The following is an 11,936-nucleotide window of genomic DNA, read 5'->3' as shown; positions in this document are numbered from 1 at the left end:
GTTCAAATCGCACTGTTGGCTATTTTCGATAAACTGAAAAACTGTTTTCAGTTCTCGCGCTCGAAATTGTTGGGTACTCGTCTTCTCTTCGCAGCGCTTCCGATTTATTTTGGTTATTATTTCTTTGTTGATTTCTGTTGATGCTTGGAACTGCGCTCGAGATGATATGGCAACTGTTGTGATTCCGATTCCACGTTGTTTTCGTTTTCCGATTTTAAAATTAGACACCGGCACTTTGGGCAAGGTCTTAGGGCCTCCGTTGTGTGGCACGAAACTGGAGCAACTTGTTGATGCCACCGCTGGCTGTTGAGGTGTAAATTATAAATAAACACTTGAGTTGTTTGGAACTGTGGTGATCTGATCGATCCGTATTTTGTTGCATGTGCACCTAAGTGTGCGTTTACGCACGTGCTGTAATAACATTAGTGCACAGAGAGAAGTGTGTAGTATTTCAGCACTATAAATTAAACAAAATCACCTTGCTTCTATTACATATGTAATATTATTTTTCTAAGCAGTGGCTCAAAAGTACAATCCTCGCCACTTAGTAGCGTAGAAGAAAAACTACTGTAAGCTACTTACCAATTCGGACGTTATCTTATTCTACGCCTTTGACACTTGACCCCACTTTGCCGTTCCAGTGGATGGCGGAAGAAAATTCCATCGGCCACCAAACGATGCCATCGTCGTTTCCTTGACGATGCCACCAACTGAGCCAGCTGTTATCCCGTTTTCCGATTTTCCGCTGTCCACTTGTGCATTGTCATTTTCTCGCACACACATTCACCTGCTTACGTATACGTAATATGGCCAAGTTGGTCGAGTGTCCAGGTACACTTAGCGGAAACAGCTGTTTATGTTGATGGGCCACCGCCAAGGAAACTGCAGCAAGGCATTTGGCCATTTTCCTGGCTCCTGTTTGGACCTACCATTCTACTTTTTCATTCAGCGAAAACGACAGCGGCAACTTTTCCGTATTGCAATTTCCTCTTTGCCTTGCATACTTTTAGGATAACGCAATTTTTCCGCGCCCAAGCACTTAAAAATATGTTGAATATTGAATGAACCCAGCTGAGTGGCGGAATGGGTATGGGATTTTGGAGTCGCCTGGCTGGAGGGGGCAGTGCTGCAACAATGCGCAGCAATACGGGCTTAATTAAAACAATTTTAAAACCAGTTAAAACACACTCGCCGCTCGCCAAAATATGCACACACACATATGCACCACGCTTGACAGTTGGAAAAGCGCCCTTCCGCCTTTGGTTTGCGAACACATCAAATATGACGGGCCGGGTCGTGCCGGGCTGGGCCTGCGACCAAAATGTTGCCATGCAAATTTAAATGTCAACAAAAACTTGCAGTTTAACCCAAAAACCTTATTTGTGTCTGCCGGGCAACCGGCCATCATCTCGTGGCGTTTTCCAGGGCTGCGAAATTGTTTGTAAACTCGATTAAATGGAATGGGTGTGCGGCTATTAGAGATGAGTATGTGGAGCTAGGTATTTTAAAAACGATTAAAAAAGCAAAAAATAAATTATTTATTATATTAATAATTAGTATGTTAATCTTCCTTTAATTTGAAATTAAATGCATCCATCCAAACACTTTTATCTGATTAAATATCATCAGATATCCTGCTTTAACATTTTTATAACATTTCGGAGGGAAAAATTTAAATTTGTATTTACTTCAGAAATTTTTATGAGATCATTCAGATGAAGATTAATCTCTTGATTTTTTCATGCTATCCATTTTCACTGGAATATATTTTACAAAATATGGTATTTTCTAATTTCCCCTATTGTTTTCGCACCACTAGAACGCGTTTGCGAAAATCATGGGTCAGACTAGCCGGTGGAAATATGCATATGGATATTCCTCTCTGCGTGCCGGTGGGTCGGCGGCGGCTTAAACTGGGAAACAGGAAGTGGCTGGTTGGCTTGGCTAACCAAGCCGGCAGGAGCCGGCCGGCCAACAAGTCCTGTTATTGTTGGTTCTGGCGTTTTGTTGTGCTGGCCTTGCTCAGGTGCATCGCACTGGCAGCTGTTTGGGGCCATTGTTTGGCCATCGGATGTTGCCAAGTTTCGGAATTTAATGTATAATTTTGTAGCATTTTAACCACTGCCCCGACCCGGTGTGACCCATTATGCCACAATGCCACTCTGCCATGTGGTTATGTAAATTGTTGACTTCTGCTTGGGGGACATCACCAAGACGCTTGATGTATGGCCTGACTGTGCATTTGTGAATTGCATTTCAATGGCTACTTGGAGGGCACTTCCTTTGGCTGTAAATGCATTACTGATCTTTCTTGAGTACTTTGCACTATGGGGCATTTGGCCTGTTTTTTTTTTCAAAAATTAATAACTTCTAAACTACTGGAGATATTTGGATGATTTTTTTTTTATGTGTTAGATATGCCCCCAGAAATATTTTGGAAAAGTGGGCGTGCCCCAACAACGCCCCATTTTTTTTTTTTTTTTGTTTTTTTAAATAATTTTTAAAGTTAATTTTTAATTTTAATATTTTATAAAAGTTCATAGTCGTCTTCCTATTCACAATCAGCAGAGTCTGAAGAATCGTTATCAGGTTCAAATTCGCAAGATAACAATTGAATGACTTCTGGTGGAAGAGATAGTCGCTTATGTTTTCGAACGCGCTCCTTTAAATTTATTGATGATATTATGGGATATTATTTATATTGTTTATATTTGCCTTGGCTGGGTTCAACAAAAGAATTTTAAGTATGGCTGCAAGATCCAGCAGGCCGCGCTTCCGTGCAGCTAGCTTCAGCTTGACCCAAAAGACGTTCGTTGTGATTCTGCGCCCATACGAGTTCATCTGCTTGCTGTCTTCGGCCACTTAAACTTTTTAAATAATATATCGTTTTCGGGCATCCAGCTTATTTCCTTTCCTTTTTATTTTTCTCTTTTACCTTCAGGACTAGGTGTTCTTCTAACCACTTTGAAAAAACTTTCGAAAATTCATATATTTTTCGATTGCATTTTCTCCAATTTCGCAAAAGATTGACTGAAAACATTCGTCATTATTACTATTCGTTAATCGTTCATTAAAGTCTAGCTTGCTATCAGAAAAATGCCCACTAATAAAAGCGCAAAAAGAATTTTCCTTTTGACGAACACCCTTTTGCTTGCGCCACACTTCCAGCAAATCCAGCATTGGCAATCGAGATGTTGTTCCTTAAAAAATCAAATGTCTCGAAAACCCGCAAAAAACGCACATAGAGACTACCTGATATGAGTTAGGAATTGAACACACTACAACATGAATATAAGCACTTACTGAACAAATTTGAACAAATTTTTGTAGCTCTATTCAAAGTTGAAATTTATTTCTAACAGCTACATGTTGACACCACTTGCTAAATGTACAAATTGTTAGAAATAGACGCACACAATAAACAATATATTAATATATATACATAATACAAACCTCAATATTGATTATCCAATTTAAATTTTACTCATTTGCGATCTTCTTTTAAAATTTTAACACTTTGAAAGTTAAGCTAAATTTTGCGCGTATTGCAGCCACCTGGTATATGCTCGCAACAGCCGACTTTAACAGCTGTTATTATAACAGTACACTGTTCAAATTACTTTTGCGCGCCATAACATAATAGTTTAAAGTATTTCCAATGTATAAATACTAAAATACTGCAATTTTGCATACTTGTGAAAAACACATTTTTGTAAAAAAAACAGGCCAAATGCCCCATAGTGCTTTGTTGTAAAAGGAAATGGGGAAAGCTCTGATTTTTCCTTTTTGCTTAAAAATAATATATAATATTCAATTCATTTAAATGGAAAAAGAAGTTGTTTGCATCGGCCGGGAATCGAACCCGGGCCGCCCGCGTGGCAGGCGAGCATTCTACCACTGAACCACCGATGCTTCTTGTAAGTCAAGGTGCCAAAACATTTGCAGTTTATTTTGGTGCTTATCTAAACTATATAGTATAAATATTTCCAATCAGTATTCCATATAATTTAGAGATATACAAAAATAGAAAAATTTATAAAATTTTGGGAGAGGAACTTTAATCAATTCAAACAATCAGTTTAGTCTATATGTATGTTGAATCAAACTCAATTACAAATTTCCAAAGGATTTCGTAAAAAGTTTGCTTACCTTTTACTGTGTCGAGGTTACATTTATTTGATCCGATTGCACACTGGTTATTTGGGAAGTTCGTTTTGTCCATTTTCCGGCAAACTTTGTGACAGCACAAACTGCCTAAAATAACAATGAAATCCGAAAGCGCAGCTGCTGCTTATGCAAAGTTTTTGTGGCGAGTGGATAACTTAAAGCCCAAAAAGTTTGCATAAACATATAGGGCTCAATCACATCAGCAATTTCCATGGCCCTTTCGACTTCCGTCCCAGTCCCATTTTCATCCCGACTCAATTGTTCTGCCATTGTCACAGCAAGCAATTTGCCCTGACAATAGTCATGCATTTTAATTGTGCAGCAGCTGCGGTTCATCGGAAGGAATTGTCCGCCCTCGAAATGGCGACTGCTAAACGCAGCAAATTGTGTGGCCATTAAAAAAGTGGCGTATAAAATAGAAACTTTTTCGAAATATTCTTTTATTTTTAGCCGGCCGGGAGTGTGGCGAAGCAATTATTTGTAAAATATTTATTTTGCAATTGAATTGAAAAAGTTTCTGCCTGTGGCAGTTTCCCCCCAAAAATGTATAGAAGGAGCAACTTTGGCCCACTAATCAAATGAATAGGAATTAAGGCAGTGCCACCCGGAAAGAATATTCTCGCTGGCGTGTGGAAAACAATTAAGCTAAAATGGTTATTGCAATTTGAAAACAATTGTCAAATTATGCAAATTCCGTCTGATTGCCTCGAGTATTTTTCAACAGGACCCCACCCCAACCACATCCTTCCATGCTAACAAGGTAAACAAGCTCCAGACTTTTTCACCCAAAACCCTCAAGTTGAAACTCGGTTGGGTGGTGGCGAAAACTGCTCAAAGATTTATGGCGATGCCTCAAGTGTTTCTGGCGGGGATGGGAGAAAGTTTTGGGAGTGCGTCGCCAGCTTCGTTGGCGTTGTCAACTGCAAGAAGACTGCAATTTGCATAAAAATTCATTGGTTTGGCGGCAAGTTGACAAAAAAGGTAGGAACGCAGAACGCTAAAAGAATTATCCTTGCGATAACAAAATGTTAATACTCTTCGAAGAATATTTTAGTGAATTAGGCACTTGGAATTAATTGGAAAAGTTCTTATATTTATGGGTTGGCCGCTCTTGTCGTCTTGATAACTTGCATATTTATTAACTGACTTGTATTTTCAGTGTCTGTGGTATTCGCGATACAAATTGTATCTGGTACCCCATTTATTTTTGATGGAAAAGAAAAGAATTGTTCTTTAAAAGGTTCATCTAAAATATCTGAAAACCTATTAAGGAGGGAGGAAATATTGAGGGATTGAGGAGGGAAGATATATTGGTATTTAAATTTAAACTTAGCATCAAAAATAAGTTCGTTATATAAGAGAGCAGGTTTCTGGTGCGAAAATGCACTACACAGCCTCGTCGAAACCTGTGAAACGCATAATGACCAGGATCAAAACATGTGCCACCAACTTCCCCGCAACATTTCCGTTACATTAACAAAGCGCCATTGTGTGGCACGAACGGCAGCAACAATAATGGCCAAGTCAGGGGACAGCTGCGAAAATGGCGCACATTCGGCGCTTTACAAGCGAAAACTAGGATATATTTTTTTTGTTTTGCAAGGAGTGGACGAAACACATCCTGCCGCACACTTACACACACAGTCTTTCCCTTTAACAGAGTAACATGTACAGAGTGCGTGTGTATTTTTCGGTCAGTTTTTGTAATTGAATCACGTTTTGTATTAAATAAACTTTTCAAATTATCGAAAAATTGACTTGCACTACAAACGGCGTCCTGCCTAGTTTAATTTACTTGTGTGTGCGTGCCCCACTCACACACAGTCAGCAGTGCGTGTGTGTTAACCATTTTTTTTTTTTTTTTTTTGCTTTTCTTTTATTTATTGAATCTTCTTGTATAAGAACTAACAATAAGTTTAAAAATCTTAACTATAACAAGTATTTTTTGAACAGTTGTATTATTTTTCCAACTGTTCTATGATTAAGCGGCCCTAATAATTTATTCGCTGGGTTGGTAGGTCCTTTCGCCGGAGTCGGGAACGGCTGCTGAGCTGGATTAGACCTCGCGCTAGGTGGTTGGGGTGCGTGTAAAGCTTGCTATGGTATTTTTCCTTAAGTTCCGTGATTGCGTTGGTAACTGATGGGATATTTAAGTCTCTTTGGATGTTTTCACTCCGAACGTACCACGGTGCCCCAGTGATGGTTCTCAGGATCTTTGATTGTGCTCGCTGTATGATGTCAATATTGCTGTTGCTGGCATTGCCCCATAACTGTGAGCCATAGGTCCAGATAGGTTTCAATACAGAATTGTAGAGCAAGACCTTGTGGTCTAGGCTGAGCGGAGAACCAGAGTTGATGAGCCAGTGTAAGTTGTTGGCTTTGAGTTTAAGTTGGGTTTTTTTGGCTTCAATGTGCCTGCGCCATGTGAGTCTTCTGTCAAGGTGTACTCCTAGGTATGCTACCTCATCTGCTTTCGGGAGTGGTATGTTGTTCAACAAGAGCGGAGGACAGTCTTGTCTGTTTAGCGTAAACGTCACGTGCTTGCATTTTTGCTCGTTTACTTTTATTCGCCAGTCAGAGAGCCACTTCTCAATGTCGATGAGGTACAGTGCCAACTGTGCTGTGGCTTGGATAGGGGACCTTGAACGGCTAAGGATAGCTGTGTCGTCGGCAAATGTGGATACCGTTAAGCGACTATTTGTAGGGATGTCGGCTGTATATATGAGGTATAATGTTGGCCCAAGAACGCTGCCTTGGGGGACTCCAGCCTCAATTGTATGATCAGTGGAAGTGGCAGTGTTGCACCGCACTGCAAACTTTCTGTTATAGAGGTAAGACTTTAGAAGTTTGTGTGTGCTTTCGGGTAGGGATGTTTTAATTTTAAACATTAGGCCGTCGAGCCAGACTCTGTCGAATGCTTGGGATACGTCTAAAAATACTGCTGTACAGTATTCGCGATATTCAAATGCAGTTCTTATTTCCGTTGTAATACGATTCACCTGTTCAATGGTTCCATGGCTTTCGCGAAATCCAAATTGGTGGGCTGGGATTATATTGTGGTATATCAGATGTTGATTAAGTCGGATCAGCAGGCATTTTTCAAATAGTTTCGAAATACATGAGAGTAGACTTATTGGTCTGTAAGATGAAGCGACTGTGTGGTTCTTACCAGGCTTTGGAATCATTATGATAATCGACCTCTTCCATCGTTGTGGAAAGTAACCAAGTTTGGTGATGGCATTAAAGAGCTTGGTTATGTAGCGAACTGCAGAATGTGGCAGCTGGATGATCATTTCCGGTGTTATAAGGTCGCAGCCGGGGGATTTTTTCGGGCTGAGATTGTCTTTGATTATTTTAGTTACTTCTTTAGGGCGAAACACAATTGGGGTGTGTTGCTGGTGGCAGTTTACGGGATAGGACGGTAGCGCGAATGTGCTAGTAGCCTGGTTTGGCGTGAACACATTTTGTAGGTGAGCGGCAAATGTGGTGGCTCTGTCTTCATCACTACGGGCCCAGCCACCTGAGGAATTCCTTATCGGCAAAACGGTTTCAGTCGGTGGGCGAAGAGTTGAGAGGGCTCGCCACAGTGACTTTTGTTTTGTGCCTGTTGGTGTGAGTTGCTCTATGTATCGGCGCTGATCGTCGTCCTCTTCTTGTTTCAGAGCGTTGGCCAGTTTCCGTGTGGCTACTTTTAGCTTTTGTTTTGCAGTTGGGGATCTGGAGGATTGCCATTCTCTGCGTAAGCGTCGTTTTACGTGGACGAGTTGCTCGATTTGTACGTTGGTCTTTTTTGAATTAATTGTATTATTTGTTATTTTGGGCGTTGCAGTAAGAGCTGCTGCAGTAAGGATGGATTGCAATGCACACGTGCAGCTCTCTATATCAGATTCAGTATTGAGTTTTGGGTTTAGCTCAATATGTGAACTTATATATTTTTTATACCTGAGCCAGTTTGTTTTGTGGGAAGTCAGTCTGGATGGTGGTTTAACGTTTTCTGCGTGCCGGCGGAGGTGAATTAGTACAGGCGAGTGGTCAGATGACAGATCCGGCAGACATTCAGCTTTAACCACACTGCGGGAAATATTTTTCGTAACTGCGAAGTCTATCAGGTCAGGCAGCTTATTGAGGTCTGATGGCCAGTATGTAGGACTCCCGGGGGAAACATGGTCGAGTTTATTAGTGGCTTTAATTATAGTCTTATAAAGCTGTTTTCCTTTTGGGTTCACAAGTCGCGATCCCCAGTGAGTGTGTTTAGCGTTGTAGTCGCCTGCTGCAATGAAGTGTGGCCCTAGTGCTTGGAAGAAATCCAGGAATTGATCTTCTAATACTGTGAAACGGGGGGGGCAGTATACGGCCGCTAGTGTAAGGAGAGTGTTGTCTTCCAGCTGAATGTTGATGGATGTGGCCTGAAGATGGTTTTCCGCAAATTCTTTGTAAAAGTGGTGCTTCATACGGTTCCTTATGAGTATGGCGGTGCCACCGTGTGCTTTTCCGTCGGGATGATTTGTACCGTAGAAATGGTAGTCTCTTATTTGGAAATTGTATTTGCTTGTGAGATGAGTTTCCGAAAGAAGCATAACGTCGATATGCTTCTCATGTAGGAATTGAGCTAGCTCAAGTTTGCGCTGTGAGACGCCATTGGCGTTCCACGTAGCTATGCGTAAGGTAGCCATTGTTTATTTGTTTTGTTGGGCTACAAGCATTTGTATTAAAAGGTTTTGATTACGCATCATGTCTTGGATGGTGGTCTTCATGAATGTCATAAATTCCATCATGCTCTGTTGTAAGGCTTGGATCATAGCTTCAGTTTTTGTTTCCTGCTGCGCAGCTGGGCTATAGTTTTGTTGTGTGTCTAATTTTGTGTACACTTCATGTGGAGTTCGGGAATTTTGGGTTGGAGGCGTCATACCTGATTTTAAAACGTTTGCAAATGTTGTCTTGTTAGTGTTGGATGTAGGCCAGGGAGCGAAACTTGCTGCTTTCGAGAAAATTACTTCAGGATTTGTCTCTGATGGTATCAGCGTAGCTGTTCCTTGGTGTGCCCGCGCCGTGTTCATTCTTTTGTGAAGACGGGTTTTCAGCTCTTTGTAGATTGGACAGCCTCTGTAGTTTGCTGTGTGATTGCCCCCACAGTTATTGCATTTTTTCTCACATGCATTTTTTTTGTTAGTTTGACACTGTTTGGAGTCGTGGAGATCTCCACAGACTACGCACACCGGGCGAAGTGTACAATACGACCTTGTGTGGCCGTACTCTTGGCAGTTTGTACATTGTACAGGAGCGATACGTTTGTGCGGCTCTTCTACCGTGATCCTACGGTGCAGAAGGAGCTGGAGTTTGTAAATTGGGTGAACCTCGTTTTTTCTAAGAGGCTTGTTTTCTGGTTCAAGCTCAATCTTGAAGAGTGGTTGGGGTTGCCTGTTTCTGTTTTTGATATTGAACACGCTTTTGGCGTAAAATCCCTTTTCCTTTAGCGCCTCAGTTATCTCTTCGGGCGTAACATCAGACTCAATGCCCTTCAGGACTACTTGCAGACCCTTGCTGCTTTTAAGCTGGTAGGTGTAGAAGCCTATTTTTTGTGCGGTAAAATAGTTTGTGACTTTTCTGTAGTTGTCCTCCGTTTTCGTCTGAAGTTTGATTTCATTGATAGTACCTCTTACGAGGGGAATTATATGAAAGCTATCTTTTCCAATAAGGCCAATCAAAGTATTTACAAAACCGCTTGTGCTCTTCTCGCGGATGTATATTGGCGGAGGTTTTGTTTTCTTCGGTTCGATATCAACGGATCCCAGCGGCACGTCCTCAGCGGTATCTACCAGCAAGGCAAATCTGTTGTTATTTGCAGGGGCTACATTTTTGATCAAGGTAGAATTGTCGCGTGTATTTTTCGGCTTGTTTTCCAGATCTGATTTTTCCGGGCTGAGCTTTCGCTTTATTGTAATGTAGCGGTCCATTCCAGTTTGCCAGGTCGACCCAGCTTTTTTGTTTACGTTTTCGTTTAGTTTTGTTGGTAGTGCAGCAGTACCGTTTATTGCTTGCGTTTTTGCTTTCGCTGACTCAGTCAGAGCGTGAGCGGGTGCAGCCGATAACGAGGTAGAGCGGGCTGTCGGTCTGTCTCCAGCTGTTGTTGTTGGAGGTAGCGGAGGTAGCGGGGCTTCTGTCGGAGCTAGGAGAGCGGGGGAGCAGGAGCGCGCTCTTTCTTGATTTGTTGGTAGAATAAGGTTTTTTGGGCTATGGGTTATTGACCGCTCGATGTCTGCGTTTGGGATTGTCGGTGAGACGTAGGAGAAGTACGCGTTGTTGCGTTGAATTGAGAGCCGACGTTCGTCTTGCTCGCGCTGTCGCTGAGCGCGAGTGTCGTTCTGACTCATAGTTTTATAATTTAAGATAACAAATCACTAAATAATTAAGCGATCTTGCATCGCATAGAGCGTCTCTTTCGCTTTCGGATTTTTTATTTAGTTTACTTTTTTTGGCGTTCACTTCACTCAAAACAACCGATTTTGTGCGGAGCTCGGTAAAAACGTCTTCACACTTCGGCGGTCGAAATGCTAAGCTGTTAACCATTAACATAAAAAAGAGCGACCCAACTGAAACTCCTCTCCCCCCTACACCACCAACTCATTTTGGTCGGTTTTTTATGCAAAACACTTGACAGCCTCATTAGTATTGAAACGGTCAAAGTTGTTCGAGCGCTCTCCCCTTCTCACTCTCGAATATTGCCGTCCTGTTCGCGCACTGACGCGTACCCACATAAGTAAGCTATGAAAATTTCGTTAGTGATGGGAAAAAGATAATGCATTTGAAAGCTTATGAAATATATAGGATTGTGAAAGATCTCGTCTTCAGTTAATTTGTAATTTAATTAACTAGATTTTTCAAAATTTTTTTGTTTCCTTATTTTTTAGTAATATGGTTTTTACACAGCTAATATATTAAAATACATATTTTTTTAAGTCTTTAATCAAAGTAAGCAGCTTATGCGATATTGCGACAGCTTTGGTAAACGTAATTGGTAATGTTTTCGACTTTACAAGCTTTCCATTATTGCACATGCATTTACTTCTGTTCCTGTTCTATCCTTTAATTCCATTGTTTGCGCATAATTGAGATAAAATGAGTTAACAAACAAATGGATTCATTTCTGTGATCACGTGCACTCCGAGGCGTTCATGTCCGTGCACTTGCTCACTTATTGGGCGCTCGGGCTGATGTACGTGTCCAACTGGCCACCAGACCATTGAGGCCAACAAAAACCACGTTGGCAATACACAATACAACGTCCGAATTCCTTTCATAACATATTTTGCATGCAACGCTGCGTGTCCGGCCGAGCTTGGCGCCATCATTTTCACCCATGCAATGGCTGCTCCAGGTCGTCCGGGTCCAGCCTCCCCCTTTAGGGGCCACGTCCACTCACCCTTCCCTCTTACCCGCTTTCAATTTGGCCCACACACTCGCGGGCCAACTTGTTTTCGCGCCATTTGCACGCGTCATGAATTTTTCATAAACATTTAAATGGATTTCATTACATCGCCCACACACATGCAAGCATCAGGAACTCCCTTGACATGTTGAAATTCTTCGATTTGAAATGTGTGTGTGTGTACAGTTAAACTTCGAGAAGTTTAATCTTTTCAAAATTAATAATACATTTCAGCACTATAAAATAGTTATTTTTGCATTAAATGACAATCTTTTTTATGAGTTTATTGTTAGAAACATGGACAAAAAGCATGGTTACTGCTAGAAGCTTTCCTGTATGTTAC

At 41.4% G+C, this 11,936-nt stretch overlaps 1 non-coding gene across 1 annotated transcript; it reads right to left on the bottom strand.

Annotated features, from left to right (window-relative positions):
• Positions 1 to 3,841: 3,841 nt before the first annotated feature.
• Positions 3,842 to 3,912, bottom strand: Trnag-gcc. The gene has a single exon. It is a non-coding gene; the product is annotated as a tRNA-Gly (tRNA).
• Positions 3,913 to 11,936: the final 8,024 nt, after the last annotated feature.

Source organism: Drosophila sechellia, chromosome 2R (genome assembly GCF_004382195.2).
Source record: "Drosophila sechellia strain sech25 chromosome 2R, ASM438219v1, whole genome shotgun sequence".
NCBI lineage: Eukaryota > Metazoa > Arthropoda > Insecta > Diptera > Drosophilidae > Drosophila > Drosophila sechellia.
This window is presented reverse-complemented; position numbering and strand designations above follow the sequence as displayed.